At 41.6% G+C, this 21308-nt stretch overlaps 1 protein-coding gene across 6 annotated transcripts in view; it reads left to right on the top strand.

Moving 5' to 3' along the window:
* Positions 1-21308, top strand: part of LOC124263146 (arrestin domain-containing protein 2-like) — a 103743-nt gene that overhangs the window by 1293 nt on the left and 81142 nt on the right. For 4 of the 6 annotated variants that reach the window (XM_046697708.1, XM_046697701.1, XM_046697707.1 and 1 more), the window contains exon 2: positions 20112-20206. The gene's annotated coding sequence lies outside the window, so the exon portion shown is untranslated. Of the gene's footprint in view, positions 1-19765; positions 19836-19958; positions 20017-20111; positions 20207-21308 lie in introns of those variants that run through there. The other 2 variants (XM_046697702.1, XM_046697703.1) reach the window with 2 other exon arrangements.

The following is a 21308-nucleotide window of genomic DNA, read 5'->3' as shown; positions in this document are numbered from 1 at the left end:
TACAACCTAGAGGGATTTTCATTGACAACTTAGTAGATTTCAATTATTCACACGAACTGTTGAACCCTGGGCCTGAATGTAATAAGCAACTTCACCAACCACTGAGCAACCCCGTTTGTCATAGTTGACGCTGAATTATTCAGGATGATATAGACATATCGATATCTTACACAGGTGCTCTTGCGAAATTGTATTTTGCTGAAATCGAAAGGGAAATTCTAATAACTTGCTACAGAGCAAATAGTTTAATACCTGTAGCATAATGTGATATAGACATAAAACTAAAACTGTATATATTGCATTAAGATTGTGTACAAATACCTACTGCAAAACCCATCTAAATTAGTCTGAAAATCAAAGTTTCAATTTAATTTAAATCAGATTTCGCCAAGGATTGTTTGTGCTGTGTAAACAAGTGAAATTCTATCTATTCCTCATTACAATATGGACATGGGCACCGTCCCTCAAAGTGATCGTAGCTCCCATACTTTAACATTGACTTACGACTGTCGTAGCGCTACGGTCGATTTGAGTGAGTGAGTTTAGTTTTACGCCGCACTCAGCAATATTCCAGTTATATGGCGGCGGTCTGTAAATAATCGAGTCTGGACCAGACAATCCAGTGATCAACGGCATGAACGGTCGCTTTGAGGAACGGGGTCTGGACAGTTGAGGTGTGATTTGATCCACCTTTACGTCACTACCAAGACTACCCTGGTCTATCGGTTATTCGATATTTTCGGAGGATGAGGTTCTATATTTAATGGGGTTTTGTGGGCACAGATTTAAATAATTGATGGATCTTTTTAAACCATATACATGTAGTAGATACATTCACATCAGCGTCAGCTGTTATATAGGTGCAGCGAAAACGGTGTTGCTTTGCTATATGCGTTTGGGGAACTTTTGGGAATAAGTCATCAGTGAGGCATGTGACACAGATAATGAGATACTAGTATACACCCTGTTTAGTGTACGACGACATGGGACAAACCTGTTGCACAACACACAGGGGCGTGTCACACAATTATAGTACTAGGGTAGGGTCTATATACCTATATGTCTTTCTAACGCTGTTTCATATAGTATTAGGGTAGTGTCAATATACCTATATGTCTTTCTAACGCTGTTTCATATAGTACTAGGGTAGGGTCTATATACCTATATGTCTTTCTAACGCTGTTTCTAAGCGTGACACGCCTCCTGTTGCACAACACTGATATCTGAATATTCGAGGCAGCTGATCCTCGAACAGCAATCAACTCCTTAACTCCGATATGGCACCTAGCACAGCCATGTCAGTATGTGTGCGTGTGTGCGTGCGTGCGTGCGTGCGTGCGTGTGTATGCAGCTACGATTTCCTATGTATGACCCTTGGTTCCTAAGCACCATACATATATATGCTCGTGCAGGTAGACGTTCATGCTACATTTTACACATTAAGGCAGCGCTGTGACCAAGCGCGCACACACACATGCGGCGACGTTTTGTAGGGGCAAGGGTGGTTGTTCTCCCCATTACATGTCTTGGTTTGTCAGCACGTGTCCGTAGGTTCCCACGAAGCTCGACTGTTCCTCTCATCTATGTACTAATGAGGCCTGTTGAAAACCCGTCTAGGATACGCCAGGTCGAAATACCATGTATACAAAACAAGTATGTCAGAATGAAACTGAAATGGAACAAGGGACTGTGTTTCGAGGTAATGCAAGACGAAACGGTTAACCCAGAAACCCAGAAATCGCTTTGTAGAGAGCTAAATAGTGAAATACGTAGAAACACACACTATCAATGACTAATGAAGAAATGTAATGAAACACGCAGAATTAGGTTAACAAGCACAAGTGGCACTCCAATTAAATGGTCTACATCACCAGCTGCTGACCGTCCCCGTACCCTCAATGTTGCTTTATACACTAATTTACTTTGCCAAACTCAATTTCTCACGCATCGTTTGTTATATCAAAAGAATAGACACTTAAGGAGGCATTGTCCTGTGGTTTATACCACATCAAAGCTTCATTGTTTACAGTAGACTTAGTAGTCACCGTCTAGACGGCGGATGAGTTGCCCGTCAAACCCATGAAGAACACGCCATGCCGAGTCCATCCAGGCGGGAGTCGCTGTACTGTAGGTGATGTTATACTTATGAAGTAGGAGACAGGCCATAGTGTCGTCATGGTTGTTGAGGTGCAGGTCGCGATCTTGTCAACAATAAAACAATCCAGCCACCATCTATAGACTATATGTCTCTCACAAAGATTGTCTTGACAGAACAGGGAAATACATTAGGTAACAACTAAACCCTGTTTATACTTATTTGTCCACTGTAGACGTTATATGAAAGCAAAGAATTTGAATATAAAATACTTTTAATTACGTAAATATGTAAATCACTGTTCCCGAACACCGTCCATTGTGTATAATTGTCATGCAAGAACTAGTCGGAATAGTTTTCCAGATTAAGGAGATTATTAATTAATAAACAGGAGAAAATTCCGTTTCACAATATTTTTACATATCAAGTCATATTTAGAAGAACTTAATTTTAATAAATTCAGTGAGGAACTGGATCTCAGAATTTGTTGAATAATTGTTACTATCTCGGTGGTATTTTGCAAGACCGGATATTTGCTTGTTTATGGGTACGACAGAACACTGCAGTCTGTCTGGACCAGGTAATCCAGAGACTTGTGAGCAATGAAGCCACGTTATTGTTGTACGTTGCCACAATGTCCACCAGGAACCAAGTGTGTACTCATGTGCCATCTACATGTGGATACATTCGCCCCCCGGGTGGTCACAACAACTCTGCATTCCTTGAATGGGTCCTTTCACTGCATCCACAAAGAAATATGTCAATTAGACCATCCCGCTCATCTGAAGACGATACCTCATCCTGCACTATATCAAGATGTCGTTTAGTGGCAAAGAATAGCCAAGATTCGTTAACGACGCTCTGCAAAGAACATTCCACAACAGCAGCTTCTATCCCACATCCACCTTCACAGACCTCACCAGGCGGCCTTCACCTGTCAGAAGACCCTGTGTGGGTAGTCCTGCTGGTTTAAGCATGACATATATGGTTATTATATATATTTCGCAACACCCATGTCACAGTAGTCTTACTATAGTTATTCTATGTTTGACACATTCTCAAAGTCTTGCATGTGTATCTTGGAAGAGTTTGTACTAAATGGAACTAATTGGATACCAGGCATCAGCAACTGGTGGAATACAGACACCGCATTGACAGTACCTGTATAGCCCAATAAATAACGTCATGGTCTCTACCTCACTGTAAAAGCTCCTTAAGTTTCTGAAACATGTGAATAGTCCTAAGGCACTGGCATGGCAGTTCCAGACAGCCCTTGGCATTTATGGCGATGTTCTTAATGTCTCAGCCAGATATATCTAGTTAGTCCACATCTTCTTCAAGTGGGCGTCATCTCGTCAGGTGCCTTTGAATCTATGGTAACATGCCCTGGTGCCAAAGACGGTGGTTGCAAGTTCTGTTCGGATTCTCCAAATAGTCCTCTGTACATATCACCGATATAAGAATCTCTATTTGCTCTGTTCGGATTCTCCAAATAGTCATCTGTACATATCACCGATATAGGAATCTCTGTTTGCTCTTTGCATTCATGTCAATGCCTTGAGTTAGGACCGAGCGCATGTTTCAGTCGATACTACATGTACCAAATTTCCATAACCGTGTAAGGAATCTCTGCTAAAAGTTCACACTCAATACAGTTATCATCTCTGGTGACCATGTTTAGGTGACATTACCTTGTGTGTTCAAACTCAACACAGTTATCATCTCTGGTGACCATGTTTAGGTGACATTACCTTGTGTGTTCAAACTCAACACAGTTATCATCTCTGGTGACCATGTTTAGGTGACATTACCTCTGTGTGTTCAACCTTGTGTGTTCACACTCAACACAGTTATCATCTCTGGTGACCATGTTTAGGTGACATTACCTTGTGTGTTCACACTCAACACAGTTATCATCTCTGGTGACCATGTTTAGGTGACATTACCTTGTGTGTTCAAACTCAACACAGTTATCATCTCTGGTGACCATGTTTAGGTGACATTACCTTGTGTGTTCAAACTCAACACAGTTATCATCTCTGGTGACCATGTTTAGGTGACATTACCTTGTGTGTTCAAACTCAACACAGTTATCATCTCTGGTGACCATGTTTAGGTGACATTACCTTGTGTGTTCACACTCAACACAGTTATCATCTCTGGTGACCATGTTTAGGTGTGTTCAAACATTATCCTTGTGTGTTTTAGGTGACACTCAACACAGTTATCATCTCTGGTGACCATGTTTAGATTACCTTGTGACATTACCTTGTGTGTTCAAACTCAACACAGTTATCATCTCTGGTGACCATGTTTAGATGTTTAGGTGACATTACCTTGTGTGTTCAAACTCAACACAGTTATCATCTCTGGTGACCATGTTTAGATGACATTACCTTGTGTGTTCATTACCAGTTGTGTCTTGGTGACCATGTTTAAGTGACATCAACACAGTTATCATCTCTGGTGACCATGTTTAGGTGACATTACCTTGTGTGTTCAAACTTCAGACAGTTAACATCTCTGGTGACCATGTTTAGGTGACATTACCTTGTGTGTTCAAACTTCAGACAGTTAACATCTCTGGTGACCATGTTTAGGTGACATTACCTTGTGTGTTCAAACTCAACTTCACAGTTAACATCTCTGGTGACCATGTTTAAGTGTGACATTTTACTTACCTTGTGTGTTCAAACTTCAGACAGTTATCATCTCTGGTGACCATGTTTAGGTGACATTACCTTGTGTGTTCAAACTCAACACAGTTAACATCTCTGGTGACCATGTTTAGGTGACATTACCTTGTGTGTTCAAACTCAAGACAGTTAACATCTCTGGTGACCATGATGAGGTGACATTACCTTGTGTGTTCACACTCAACACAGTGAACATCTCTGGTGACCATGTGACATTACCTTGTCTGATAAAAGTCTTTCTGTTCAAACCTTTTACTCTTCATCCTGTTTATGCATTCATATCGAGTATGTGACCTTTTGAAGTAGGTAACATATATGTAATCACTAGTCAATTTCTATTCTTGACTTAATCATGTTTCTGTCCATAGACCACCTTTGAGGGGATTCTTGGCGAAATGGGTCGTCCAATGAATTCTTGCTCATAGTATCCATCGCACTAAATATCACCTTGATGCACTGCTTTTCGATGCACATATTTAGTCATTCATAATACTTTATACGGGCTGTAATTGAATATTCTCTGTTTGGAATATATAACAACTTTGCCCAACCTGTCCTCTACACTCTCTTTCGGGGTTCTGTTATTCCTGTCAACACCGATTAATAGCTCCATAATGAATTATTTGACCAATCAGAGGACTTCAACACCGACCAATCAATTCTCCAATAATTTGTCTGTTTAACTAACCCGAGGTTATTGAATCTAACATTTATTTCTCAATAAACATTGTTTGGCCACTGCAGTTTGAAGTCCCGGGTCAGCATGAGAACCCACTCATCTGAACTGACAGGGTCGCTCATATCGGTACATGATAACAGCCCTAGCCATCAATACCAGTGATTGCCGAGCTTCTGATTGCAATCCTAACATACAGATATTGGCGATATATTGACTACCCGGGACCATACTCACGCTCTGTTGTGAAGGGAGACTAGCGACTTCTGGAGTGTAAGTAACACGATTCAATGTTGGATTAGAAGGAGCGATATTGATGACGATAATTGTGCAGGATTCTTGCTGTGTGTGCCTGACACAAGTTGGGCGATAATGATCAACATTGACCAGCAAATTTGCACATAATAACATTAGCTGAGCGTTATCACGTTTCCCCAGGCCTCTAAACACGATTTGGCGACAGTTCGAGACTCCGTGAAGTTTAATGGCTTGTCAGGGGCATCACCAAGGACGGTCGGTGTTACTGGTGTACAAGATATTTCATTAAGGCTGGTGTGTCTGGATGTGTGAGAGTATGTACCAGTTGGAGATGTGCTAGCTTTGGTACCTTAGGGAACGTTGTGGAGACTGTCGGTAATGGGTTTCACTTTTAGAAGAATAATCTTTTACCGTTTCTGTCTGTAGCTATAGAGCATGAATGAGTGGGTTTAAAATAGCTTTGAAAATGTTGTATGGTGGACATGGTGAGGAAATGTTCCAGTTCTGACTTTGCAATTATCTGTATTGACTTGTTCCCTACGTTCCCGTGTTTCTTCAGCTGATAATTGCCTTGCCTTTGCATGTGTTTCTGGCGTGTGCCCCGGTGGTATGGTATAGTAATCAATTAACTTTGCTTCTGGCAAACATTTCACATGTTTATGGAATGAAGTATATATTTATTTAACAGTTTTTCAATTACATAATTTCCATTTAAGGCAAAATTGGAATTCGTGGCTTCAAGACGCATGTTCTGCTTTTTCGGATTAGCCATAACATTAGAATTTTCATGGGATACATGCGTAAATATAATGATGAAATATCATGGTGAATTAGGGTAGGAACTGGGGAAAGCAGTTTCGGCGACAAGTAATCAACCTGCTAACACTTAGTAACCACTCGTTTAACTCTTCTAACATCCGTGTTATATTGGGGATCTATACCTGCTCGGTTGCCCAATTAACTGGTCTACAGTGTACTCAGTATGCAAATAGATCGGAGGGGTTATCGGGTACACTGCTTTGTCACTTGCCTTGAGGAATGTTAGTTAATACAATTCCGCCCGTCCGTTTTGAGATCCCTGACCGGCATTACCCCACCACTGGATGGCCGTTTCCTCATTCTGTCCCAAAGTAATTTATTGTCACCGACCTTTTATTGGAGTTTCAGGAATAGCTGCAATGTAAATATAGATTACTTATATGGGCCACTAGCAAACATGTACTCACATGAGTTACTGTCTAGCTTTAAAAATAATATATACAGCTCTGATATCTCTGAACAATAAATGTCACCGTTGCATGGATGACTTATTATGGGGAATATATATGGATATGTACCAGCGTGGGTAGTCTGGTTGCTAGGTTACTGATGACGGGAATGTTCCACTGCCTGACAAGTGTCACGTAACAATCAGCTAAGTCTTCCCATTAGCGCGCATTACTTCCATTTAGGGTAACCTTGTATTGTGATCAAGTGACTTGTTATCTCACGCCTCACGTCATGCAAGGTGTTGTCGTATATAGAACATAGTTCTAGGAAACTTTCAGACACTAACCGAGTGAGTGAGTGAGTTTAGACCGCTTTAAACGGATGTGTCATTGTGAGTATTGAAGAAGAAAAATCAGTAATATTCCTAAGAGTTTGGGAGATAGCTGTCGTTGCATCCTTGTCAGTATGCACGGGAAGCCCTTAACATTTTTAAGGACAAATGAGTTTGTTTGTTTGTTTGTTTGTTTGTACTGTGTGGCACAAAGCTAGTATTACATACACGGGTTGACGTTTGTCTCAATATGTGTCATTTGTGAAATGTGTCACCGTTGGTCAACTGTCAGTATCATTTCTGAACAGAAAAAGGATCTGGTGATTATTCTGTGTGATGTCAACCACTGTTTCAGACTCCAATGTTTACATTCAGGAACGGAGGAATCAGATTTACTTGTTCACTTGTTGGTCCCTACATGTTTTAATTACGCAGGTCTCAAGAGCGTCGTGTGTACAATGTGCTTCTGTAGGTCACATTCGTCTGCAGGATCGACAGTTTTCTTGGGCTTCACGGTTTGGGTTTTATTTTGTTTTGTTTTTATTTCCTATGTGTTTGGTGTTTGTTTGAGGGGTCTTTCCGCAAACCACGTTGGTCAGTTGCGTGACAGTGTGGTACACGACTATGTTTTCACATCCACTCCAGTTAGTAGGATCAGGATTTCGTTGATGAAGCTCAGCCAGCGTGGGTAGGTTTATACTAGGTTATTGATGATGGGATTATGCCACGTGGTGTAACCTGACGACCAGATATATAGGTCTTCCCATTAAAGTGCACCATTACTATAACCTATATGTATCGGGATTATGTGATTCGTCCACAGCTTGAACCACGCTCTGGTAACTATTGTCCTGCATACACGTCAAGGTATGGACCAATAACAGACGGCATTCACTGACAACTGACGAGGGCAGTGACATGGTGCCGAGATGGTGACACTGGGTTGTGGGCTGAGCTGGTGTCATTTGGAGTGTGAGTTAAGATGGTGACACGGGGCTGTGGGTTGAGAAGGTGCCATTGGGGTGTGATTAGAGATGGTGACGTATGTTGAGTTGGTTGGTTGGTTGGTTGTTGCTTAACGCCGCGCTCACCAATATTCCAGCCATAAATAGCGGCGGTCTGTAAATAATCGAGCCTGGACCAGACAATCCAGTGGTCAACATTATGAGCATCGATCTACGCAAGTGGGATACGATGACATGTGTCAAGCAAGTCAGCGAGCCTGACCACCCGATCCCGTTAGTCGCCTCTTACGACAAGCATGGGTTACTGAAAATCATCACGGGTGACACTGGCTTGTGAGTTGTGATGGTGACACTGGGTTGTGAGTTGAGATGGTGACACTGGCTTGTGAGTTGAGATGGTGACATTGGGTTGTGAGTTGAGATGGTGACACTGGGTTGTGAGTTGAGATAGTGACACTGAGTTGTGAGTTGAGATGGTGACACTGAGTTGTGAGTTGAGATGGTGACACTGGTTTGCGAGTTGAGATGGTGACACTGGGTTGAGATGTGAGGGTTGAGATGAGATGGTGACACTGGGTTGTGAGTTGAGATGGTGACACTGGGTTGTGAGTTGAGATGGTGACACTGGGTTGTGAGTTGAGATGGTGACACTGGGTTGTGAGTTGAGATGGTGACACTGGGTTGTGAGTTGAGATGGTGACACTGGGTTGTGAGTTGAGATGGTGACACTGGGTTGTGAGTTGAGATGGTGACACTGGGTTGTGAGTTGAGATGGTGACACTGGTTGTGAGTTGAGATGGTGACACTGGGTTGTGAGTTGAGATGGTGACACTGGGTTGTGAGTTGAGATGGTGACACTGGGTTGTGAGTTGAGATGGTGACACTGGGTTGTGAGTTGAGATGGTGACACTGGGTTGTGAGATGGTGACACTGGTTGTGAGCTGAGATGGTGACACTGGGTTGTGAGTTGAGATGGTGACACTGGAGTTGTGAGTTGAGAGATGGTGACACTGGGTTGTGAGTTGAGATGGTGACACTGGGTTGTGAGTTGAGATGGTGACACTGGGTTGTGAGTTGAGATGGTGACACTGGGTTGTGAGTTGAGATGGTGACACTGGTTTGCGAGTTGAGATGGTGACACTGGGTTGTGAGTTGAGATGGTGACACTGGGTTGTGAGTTGAGATGGTGACACTGGGTTGTGAGATTGAGATGGTGACACTGGGTTGTGAGATGAGATGGTGACACTGGAGTTGCGGAGTTGAGATGGTGACACTGGGTTGTGAGTTGAGATGGTGACACTGGGTTGTGAGTTGAGATGGTGACACTGGGTTGTGAGAGTTGAGATGGTGACACTGTGGTTGTGAGTTGAGATGGTGACACTGGGTTGTGAGGTTGAGATGGTGACACTGGGTTGTGAGTTGAGATGGTGACACTGGTTTGTGAGTTGAGATGGTGACACTGGGTTGTGAGTTGAGATGGTGACACTGAGTTGTGAGTTGAGATGGTGACACTGGGTTGTGAGATGGTGACACTGGGTTGGAGTGACACTGATGAGATGGTGACACTGGGCTGTGTGAGTTGAGATGGTGACACTGGGTTGTGAGCTGAGATGGTGAGATGAGATGACACTGGGTTGTGAGTTGAGATGGTGACACTGGGTTGTGAGTTGAGATGGTGACACTGGGTTGTGAGTTGAGATGGTGACACTGGGTTGTGAGTTGAGATGGTGACACTGGGTTGTGAGTTGAGATGGTGACACTGGGCACTGTGAGAGATTGAGATGTGAGTGACACTGGGTTGTGAGTTGAGATGGTGACACTGGGTTTTGGTTGGAGTTGAGATGGTGACACTGGGTTGTGAGTTGAGATGAATGGTGAGAACACTGGGCTGTGAGTTGAGATTGTGACACTGGCTTGTGAGTTGAGATGGTGACCCTGAGTTGTGAGTTGAGATGGTGACACTGGGTTCGCGAGTTGAGATGGTGACACTGGGTTGTGAGTTGAGATGGTGACACTGGGTTGTGAGTTGAGGAGGGAGATGGGAGGTTGTGAGACACTGGCTTGAGATGGTGACACTGAGCTGTGAGTTGAGATGGTGACACTGGGTTCCGAGTTGAGATGGTGACACTGGGTTGTGAGTTGGAAGGGAGTCACTGGGTTGTGAGTTGAGATGGTGACCCTGGGTTGTGAGTTGAGATGGTGACACTGGCTTGTGAGTTGAGATGGTGACATTGAGTTGTGTGTTGAGATGGTGACACTGGGCTGTGAGTTGAGATGGTGACACTGGGTTGTGAGTTGAGATGGTGACATTTGGTTGTGAGTTGAGATGGTGACACTGGGTTGTGAGTTGAGATGGTGACACTGGGTTGTGAGCTGAGATGGTGACACTTGGTTGTGAGTTGAGATGGTGACGCTTGGATGCGTGTTGAGATGGTGACGTGTGTTGAGATGGATTGACATGATGGCATTGTATTGTGTATTTCTATTATTTCAAGTACAGCTTGCATTTGGACGTTTTACGTCTTAGTTAAACCATTCCTCTTCGGTTGAGTTAAAAAAACGCAGTCGGATCATTTCACTTGCATTTTATATTTTCTACCCAAACTGTCAGATTTTACTTGAAACTTCGTGCAAGGAATCTGCAAAGAAAAATCGTGTATTAAATATCTGGTTCATATTCCCCAAATCTGCTCATCAGATCTCTGACGTCATCTCAACAAGGATATATGGATGTGACCGTATGCTTGGAAGAGGGCACGCCAATAGATATACTCAAATGAACCCACTGTTATAGTGAAGTAACGCTCCACCTGGAGTTATCAGTTAGTTTTGTTCTATAGAATCGATACGTCATAGTCGACCGTTTAGTGTCTCTGCATCACTCAACACCGGCGCCTCTACTGCTGTAATAGGTTAAAAGGTACGTTGACAGGTCTATAGACGTCATGTCCCTTAGTAATGGGATCTGTTTTTAAAGCATGGTGGTGGATATATGTTCTTATATATACTGAACCAACATGCTAGGAATGTTGAAACTATTGGGAAAATAGGAGTTGTGGTAAGAAATAATAACAATACTGTCAAAGTCAAATCTTGCCTGCAAATCGTTTCTTTTCCTTTACACAACTGAATTTATGGTGTAGTGTAATGTCTTTTGAATAGGGATGTTCCCATTTTAGACGTGATTTTCATTATTCAGGTCAGAATACTAAATTTAAATTGTACTAAAGTACACCCCAGGAAAATTATTTTGCATCAGTGTATATAAGCGATATTCCAACATATCACGGTGTGATCCAGACACAACCTGATGAAATGAAGAATTTCGAAACAGATATTATATTTGTATTTTAAACATGTTATATATGGCAACATATATTCTGGCTGATTGTGTAATGGTGGCAGAGCAAGCTGTTATTAGTTTACAGGAAAATCCATGTGAATGTCCATTCTGATATTTTATACATTTATACCAGACACAACTATAAAAGTGAATACTTGGACAAAACATTTACAAAGACTATCAGAACGCTACCTGTCTGAACATAGTCAGCGGACCACAGCAAACTAAGGAGCATTATAATCAAGTATCAAGTACATCACCATAGAATATCCATTTCTTGTCTGATTTATCATGGGTGAGCACTTTCTATTGCTCTGCAGTTATTTATTGCAGGACGGTATAGGTACTTAGAAAGCTATATACAATATTGCAACAGTACCGCAACAGTGATATCATGTAGTACAATACTGGTGCAGTGTAGTTCACATGGCATCGGTCGTTACCACCAATTAAACTCCATGGGTAAATAAAGAACCCGGACATAAGAATGTTTTTGAGACTACATCATGAAGATATTAGTACATAAACCATTATCTCTATTGTTGATATACCATAAATGTACTGTCGATAAACCCCAGTCGTTGTACTTCCAAATTCAGGTAAGTAGATAATCGTAATTACATTGAGTGATAATTACTTACGTGCGTCATTCGTACTACATTATTCTAACCAACTCGAACACTCAAATATAACCAAACTTCGATTACAGTTTTCGTATTATTCTGGAACAGTGACGGGCGTGAGCAGATCGATATTGTCAGAGGCTATCTGGTCCTCTCGTCCATCAGTGTCGCCGTCGACGGCATCGCTCATCACGCCCGCACCACAACTGTAACACCACAGTTACATTGTTTATCGAAGTGACGGTCACAATTAGATTGGTTAAAACCCCGAGTATATGTGTGAGTGTTTGATTGAACATGTATTGAGGAAGGGAATCAATAAATAGATACACGAATTGCGGCTGATGAGCTCAGTGTACACAGGTCACTGTGACCTGGAGCTCTGTGTGTGGTGTCGGGTGTATTTTGTACTGTAATCGTATGCCGGCTAACATCTGGTTATTATATAGTTACCGTCGTGTCATATGCTAGTGACGCGTTAATAGAATTTACTTATATGTAATATCGATCTTATTTTGTTACACTGTGAACTGAATTGAACATTTAATCGGCTGAAGGTGTATTGTATTATATAGGTGACGATGTACATATGCGGATAGGCAATGAAGTTGTTGTTGTCGTTGCTGTTGTTGTTGATGCTGATGATGCTGATGTTGTTGTTGTTGTTGCAGCTGTTTCCCTTTCAAAATCTCTATTTTGAGTTCAAGAGGAGAACAGCTTTGGTGTAATATATTTTACAACCCCATACATGAAACTTGACTACCAGGATCAGCTGATGGTGAAGTCGAGTTCGATGCTCTTCCTGGTTATGATCTTTGAGAAAGCCCAGTGGTTTTACCACTCACTCCTCATGTCGAAGACCCGGGTTCGATTCCTCACATAGGTACCATGGGTGGTGCTCATTTGCTGTAATAGTGCTAAAAGCGGCGTAAAACTCACTCACTCATTTACGGTAGCATCGCCTTGCAGAGTTGTGTTCTCTTGGGTTGATCCGCTGATTAAGAGGAAGAATTCCAGGACGTCCTAATCATGAAATCAGTCTTGTCTTGGTGTTCATCAACCAGCATCATGGTTTCCTCACACGTCGTGACAAAATTAAAATTCTTTAAAAAGATGCTCCGAACCAATTGAGTATGGATTTCAGGTGAATTAATGGTCAAATAAAGGGTTCCCAGTTTTCACTTCCAAGGTGGAAAAGTCGTGACTTAATTTCATCATAGCCTCTAGATTTTTCTGAGACCAATTTACCTTCACAATTAATCATGGCCTGTCAAGACTAGCACATCTATCACCCGAAAGTCCATACCAGGTAGTTTTTACAATAACGTAATTGGAATTCTAGTCACATTTACAACCAGTTCAAGGACACCCCTCTTTGGGTCTTCTCCCCGATGAATTAAGTTCCCCCCTCACAACACCAAGCAGACCCGTGTGTAAATCATGGTGTTGCGTGATTGACTTGGGCTGTGACTGCGTTGTACTGGCATTTCCTTGGAAGACAACGTCAAATTAATTATTTGTTCTTCGAGAAACACATACTTTTTATGTATACTTTCGTGAGTGACAAGCACCTTTAGGGAAGGGCATGCTTACCCATGTTGGAAACACGTGGTGTCCACACTGGTTTTCTGTGATCCATTCATAGGATTATAACCGCTTTTAACTTTTCATTTCCAAAGTTTCCAGATAATCCAGGCTGTTTATTCTGTGGTGTTGACGGTTTCTTCTAAACATTGATCACAGAAAGGTAACATATTCCTATAATTAGCATATTCATGGGTAAATCCTTCTTTCAAATTTTCTATATCCCCATTTTCGTGAGACGTTTTCGAAGAGTGACGTTTTTGTAGCCTAACGAAACCATCCACAAGGATAAACATTTTTTCGGTCCTATGATTATATCATGATAATTATGGTGAAAAAATGTTAAACCGCCCAGTTATTATCCCGGCGTAACAATCAGCCAGTCCTGTCCAACTCTGTCTTTTATGTTGATAATTATCCTGTTTCATATCCCTAAATGATGACTTGTGAGTTTTATGTTCTGCCAAGAAATCATAAAGACGCTCCCCTGATTCTGCACACGATACCAAACTAGTCACATCGTGAAGACTTGGCCCTTCTGATGAACATCGTGACACCTTTTATGAACATCACAAGATGCATGTTATGGACATCATATCACACATAATTTGATGGAGATCACATGATACTTTTTATGTATCATCTTCTACATCGTTTTTCATGACGTGATGGAGAGGCAGGACGTAGCTTTACAACGTCGTAACAGAGAAACAAGGTTGAAGTAACAGGCTGTATGTGTGTCAAATCCGTTAATTATTATTTATTGTCTGTTAGCAAGGTGTCGAAGGTGTCAGTAATTGTATTCATATACATGTATGTGTATTGACAGATGAATATGTACTATGTATTTATGATGATATGTACTATAGATGTGGTCTACATACCGGAAGGTGGGCGCGACATCGTCTTGTCAAGACAGGCAAAGGTAGCTTGATGGCGTTTCGGTTTGTGGACAAAACGAAATTCGTACTTGCAACTCCTGTCTCCTTTCAAACGGAGTTTATCTCTATTGTGCATAAAATATCTCATAACGAAATGCGAATGTCCAATATATGAATTGTCCTTTTTATGTCTTTAGAATGCCTCTGTCCACTTTAAGACTTAAGAACACCTCAAAAGACAGGGAGTGTGCTTCTAGGAGACAGTTTGAAACACAATTCATAGGTATAACCCTGTTAATGGGCCAAATCCACCCGTTTGCACTCGATATTCTCCGTTACCTAGCGAGTACAGACAACCCAAGTTGCCTGTGTGGCGCTACAGAAGGTGAAGGTTGGTCCCGCATTATCATCTCATACTATCGGGTACCCTTTGACTGATGGGTGAACAGGGGCACATTTTGAACAAACTCACTGCATTAAAGAGAAGTCACATGTGCTTCATGAGGTGTGGGTGCCACAGCAGCCCTAGAAACTCTGAAGCGACCGACGTTTCTTAACTTCACCTGACTGGCGACAAGTTCGCTGTTCACATGTCCGCGCACCACCTCCATTAGCTTTGTTTGTTTTGGTTGTATATTTGTTTGTCGTTAAAAGCTACACTCATCAATGTTCAAGCTATATGACGGCGGCCTGTGAATAATCAAGTCTGGACCAGACAATCCAGTGATTGACATCAGGGACATAGGGTATTAAAGAGCATGTTGAATGGGTTTTGCCATAACGTTTCACTGCGAGTACTTTCCTGGCAGTAATTGTAAGCTCTACATTGGTATTTGCTAACTAATTTGAAATAATGGATATCTGTCTGAAATTCCGTGTGCACGAAACGGAAATATGACGTATGGAACATAAGGTATCGCAACTAACAAAACCCAGACCTGAATACGAGTTGCGTCCCTTTGACGTGCCAAGAGCTACTGTTCGTGGTTTGAACCTCAGATCATCGTCATCTTTTGTCCGTAAGTGCCCGTGATCGTGGGTGGCATCAAGGTGTCTAAGATCAGGATCAGTAAACCTTCCTCCAACCGCCATGACTTAAATACTGTTCAAAGTGACGTTACGCACAACAGAGCACACAACTATGATCATAATTTCACAAAGAACACAAAGATGAAAAACACGTTGAAGTTGATTACTACAATTCTTTCATTATTTCTTTTTCTCTGTATGAAAACCAACGCGTTAGCTATGTTACATCTGCATCTTTGATAAGAAACATGTCGAATGACTCGCATGATCGAGATGGGCCTTTGATGAGAAATACGTTTTGCTTTCGTCAGAGTAAAACAATATCTTTCGTGGGAATCGGGGCCCTTTGGGAAGCATGCAACGCCTAATTCCTTTGAATTTCTTTCAGACTTTTGGTTGCGTTTTTTGCATACTTTGTACTTAAGGTATACATTTTAAAGTGTTTAAGTTGAAAATGAGCGCTTTACACCTTGTTTTTCGTAAGCTGTTTTCATGATTCACTGGTAAGGTCGGTCTCAAAGAGCTTACACTTCTCTTGAGCCATTCATGGTCCTTGTTCATCAGTTATATGTAACGCTACGTAGGCCACCCACCCATGCTTCAACATAGTCCACCCGTGAAGGTCCGGGTTAGAATACTGATCTTCAGTAACCCATGCTTGTCGTAAGAGGCGACTAACGGGATCGGGTGGTCAGGCTTGCTGACTTGGTTGACACATGTCATCGGTACCCTATTGCGCAGATTGATGCTCATGCTGTTGATCACTGGATTGTCTGGTCCAGACTCATATAGCTGGAATATTGCTGAGAGCGGCGTAAAGCTAAACTCACTCACTCACTCAACATAGTCTTACCGTTTGGCATATGACCCAGTTGTCAAGCGTCAAGTGCCGCATCTTAGGAACGCCAGAAGACTGCGATCATGGGTTCGAATCCCAGTGTAGGTTTGTCAGGACCTAAACTTATGCTCGTGGGTTTTCAAAGTGACAAACGTTTCCGACTTCCGATTTGAGCTTCAATCCAACTTCAAAGTGAACGTTCAATGCGATGTTAAACCTCACTCACTTATTCACCCACTCACTCCACATGGTTCGATTCAAGGTTTGAACTCACAATAATATCTACCCAAGCTACGTAACTGCGAGTCTGCATTGCATAGGCGGATCCAGAGGTGTGTGTGTGCGTGCGTGCGTGCGTGCGTTTGCATGCAGGGGTGCGCACCACCTCTTTTGTCCTGAAAGTTTATTAAATGCCAATTGAAACTCTCGTGAAAATGAAGTGTGCACCCCTCCTTTCTCAATAGTGTGCACCCCCTCTTTCTCAAAAAGCTGTATCCGGCCCTGCATTGGTCTCTCGACATGCTCTACAGAACATAGCCGCTATCTGTACATGCACAGTTTACATCGGTCGTATATCAAAGGACATGGACTATGGTCGGTTTATCATCACACAATGTGATCCATAGTTTCGCTTCAATAGGCCTTTTATTCCCTTCTTCATAATACAAATTTCTCCGCGTGACGATTATTTCTTATCGTTTACGAGCCAACGCTTTAGTTTAAGTTTTTGTAACTGGTTGAATGTGTTGGTTATATATGTCACTGACAATTGCACTGTACGGAATATACATATTAAATATACAATTTCTTTCTTAAGGCTGACCGTATTTACTTTATGATCCATTGCTTCAGATTTTCGCATTGGTTTGCCGCGTTGTCTGACTGAAAAGTGGCGGTAGGTCCGTCAGTATTTACACAGTTAAGACATTGGGGAGATTCTACTCGTGGGTGGCGGTTTTACATAGATTTATAGCAGCGTTCATTAAAATAATTGTCGAAACGCGAAGGTGTTTTATATTCACAGACGGAAGTCAATAACCCAGGTTGTCGTCAGATGTTAGGACTTCCGTAAAGTTTCCGAAACAAGCCCTATTTTGTTCCGATACTTGGGAGTGTTTTGAGCGTTAGGACGTGTCAGAGATTTCACCATCCCCAACTTTCTGTGTTGCCGCTTGTTTCCTCCTGTCTGACAGCTATTCCCTGAGACAATCCCTTCACAGATAGTTGTCAGTACCAACGTAAAAGGCCGCGGTAGTAACGCTCTCATACTGGACGCTGCATTTGGTCTTTGGGTACACACTAAAGCTTTCGTCAAATTAAGCCAGTATGCATTCGTGAATTTTCTTTTGAGATATGTAAACATAGTGACTCATAGCCGTTGACTAAATATATATTGCTGCAGACAGAATCTATTGTTAGCCAATTGACTACTGAGTAAATACTAGCTCAAGGAAAGGTGCGTTAACATCACCCAAACAAACATTCATCCGACTGTAGTTTTGTTCCACAATATTACAGGGATCTATCGGCATGAAGGCTATTGACGTCGCCACTGGGAAACGAACCCCCATTGGAGCTGAACTATATCCTCAGCAGGAAAGGCGAACGCCTACGCTTCTATGCTTACCCTACTCTTCCCTAAAACTAATTGTGTCATACGACTACCTTCCAGTGAAAACATTAGGTGGTGGACAAGTGGGTAAAGCGTTCGCTCAGCTTCCAGAAGGTCCGGGTTTGATTCTCAACATAGATACAGTGTCTGACGACCATTCCCGGTGTGATGTTGCTGGAATCATGGTGACTGCGATGTAAAACCATACTAACTCAGTCAGTCACTCAGCTGGTCGGGATATATACCTACATCTGTCTCTTCACTTGAAACCTGCAATCTTTTTACCTATCAATGACTTATAGTTAGCTTACTCCACATATATATATAGCGCCAATCAATAGCACATGGGAGTGTGGGATGTGTGTGCAGCTGTCGTTTCACCTAATTAACATGATAACCTGTGTAAAACATTGCAATTTGGTGTCACTTGTAATTATAATTAACATGATAACCTGTGTAAAGCATTACAAATTGGTGTCACTTGTAATTATAATTAACATGATAACCTGTGTAAAACATTACAAATTGGTGTCACTTGTAATTATAATTAACATGATAACCTGTGTAAAACATTGCAAATTGGTGTCACTTGTAAAAATACTGTTAAAAGACTATGTGATAATCACGTGTTTAGGAATCGCTATCAATTGGGATGATGCCAGGTGTCTGCTAAGGAATGAGCGTTTACGGCCCCACAGGTGCCCCCCGTCACAAACACATGCAAAGCCAACTCACTTGTTCAAAAAAGTAGGAAGGAAGGGTGATGAAGTTCTACCATGGGTTTGTATTTATCTATATATCCATCCATATATTCATATCAGCTAGGGCAGTGAGGTAGCCGAGTGGTTAAAGCGGTCGCTCGTCACGCCGAAGACCCGGGATAGAGTCCCCACGAGGGTACAATGTGTGAAGAACATTTCTGGTGTCCCCCGCCATGATATTGCTGGAATATTACTAAAAGCGGCGTAAAACTAAACTCACTCACTCATATCACCTAGGGAATGTGACTTGACCATCTTCAAATATTAAAACCTCGATATTCTTCTTTTTCTACAAGTGACAAATATGTATTTGGAAGGTAAAGTTCCGGATATTCATTAAATCATTAATATCAAATTACTATGAACACATATATTAACTTGCATAGCCTACTAGATTCTAAAGCTTCGGTTCCTTTCTACCTCTACATAAGTATGCAAATGTTGGGAGGCAGCAACCATAACTTTATACAGATCTTTTACACATACTTTTACTTAGTGTAATGTAAGTATGATTAAAATGTATTGGTAACAAATAGAAATGCCCATAATGCACAGCAGATCCAAAGAAGGGTCCATCAGGAGGTACCCCTCCCATCCCCGCCCTTCTGAGACACATCGACCGCGGCCAGCGTCATAGGATCTGCAACCGCAGTTTTGTCAAAATCCTGGGCCCGCTTATGTTATATTATTTGTAAACAAAACATTTACTTCCGTTATTAGGATTACGAAACAGATAGAACCATTCTCACTGTACGTCTCAGTCCATTCATTAGCTGTAGGGTTATTTATAGTAAACTAATCATTTTGTTATCTCCCCCTACGAGTGTTTTTCCCCGAACAAGGTCAAAGTTCATACTAGTCCGGAAGTGATACTGCTTCCAACAGTAGCGACGCTCTCTCGCCATGGTATGGGCGCACTTCGTAACACCTCCAGGTAAATTATATATTTCCTTATAGGGTTGACGCCTTGACAAGCATTGAACGCGAGCAGTTATCGATTTTGTGCAACGTTCTATTCGTTTCCATTTAGTAGCGTGTCGTCTGCTTGTATTACGAAGTTTTTCTTCCAGTTTTACATGTAGCAGACGACACATCTCAGATTCAGCAGTGCTGGGGTAAAGAATTACTGTTCCAGATTTGTCTCTGTGTCAGTATAGCGTATTTACTGTATTGTAATGAGAATTAAATGTTTTTGCTTCCTTTCCAACAGGTTGTCGATGTGAATTCTTCTTGATGGATCGGATTTAGCAGATGAAGATTTTGACAAGATATTTAGGAAGTGAGCTGGGCTGGCATTCGAAAAACGTAAGTCTGACATATGTTTATTTTCCTTGAAAAGCACTGAACTAGACACCAGGAGGCGTGTGTCATTACATGTTTGAATATCTATTTAATCTGTAAAAGTCATATCATGTAAATGTATTGTACCATTATTTCAACTGCAGAGATTAGGCTGTGAAGGGTCATGTTTATGTTTTCTGTACAACTAGGCCATTTGGGGTGTGGCGTGTATTTTTAAGTTCGTATATTCCCGTTTGGATTTGGGGTCGAACATTTTCAAGCTGGAAAATTATTTAAGCGTTTAAGGCATGTGCTCAGCAAAAATCAAGCACAGGCATCTCAGTGTTCTGATGGAATAGTTACCACCTGAAGAAATGTCATTGTCTACCACCTGCAGTAATGTCATCGTCATACAAAATTGTGAACAGCATCTTCAGCATTAAGTATGATGGCTGTGAATGTAACTGTGTCTTTCATGCTTAAATAGAAGTAGGTGTGATGTCAAATTTTAATAACACTCGTTTCTCTGGAGTTGCTGTGCATTGTGGTAATTCATCATAAAAAAACAACATTTTTCTGGAATGTTTTAAAAGCATTGCAACAGTTACTTTAAATTTATTGATTTCAGTTTCCATGGTTACTGCTCAAGATATATTGCTAGTATCTGAAAGTGGAGTGTTTTCTTTGTATGATGCTATGCAAATTACATACATCATTACATAGCTAAATGCATGACACAGAAGCTCAAAAACCATTCTGCTCAAGCATTTGGTTATTCATATCCCACACATTGAATAACTCAGTTCTTGGAACAATGTTGTACATAATGAATTAGTTAAGGGTATGCAGACAATTGACATACAATGTGTGCAACATTATGTGTTGTTGGTAGTCGGGTGTGTAGTTGCTGTAGTCAACACTTATTGTTACAGTATAGCCTGTTGTGTAGATATTTCCTTGTTGAATCTAAATTACCAATATTCTTCTTGAAGAATATTGAGACATAGTAACACCTTTTAAGTTCAACCTAAACAATATTAAGTCTGTTTAATGTTTTCCCATGTTTACAAAAGAATAGTCTGCAGACCTGCTTAACATTGTTTTCTCCTTCACACACCATTACACA

This window comes from Haliotis rubra, unplaced genomic scaffold, assembly GCF_003918875.1.
Source record: "Haliotis rubra isolate DU_JTF1 unplaced genomic scaffold, ASM391887v1 Scf87, whole genome shotgun sequence".
Lineage (NCBI taxonomy): Eukaryota > Metazoa > Mollusca > Gastropoda > Lepetellida > Haliotidae > Haliotis > Haliotis rubra.
The sequence above is the reverse complement of the archived record's forward strand: the minus strand, read 5'-3'. Positions and strand labels throughout refer to the sequence as shown.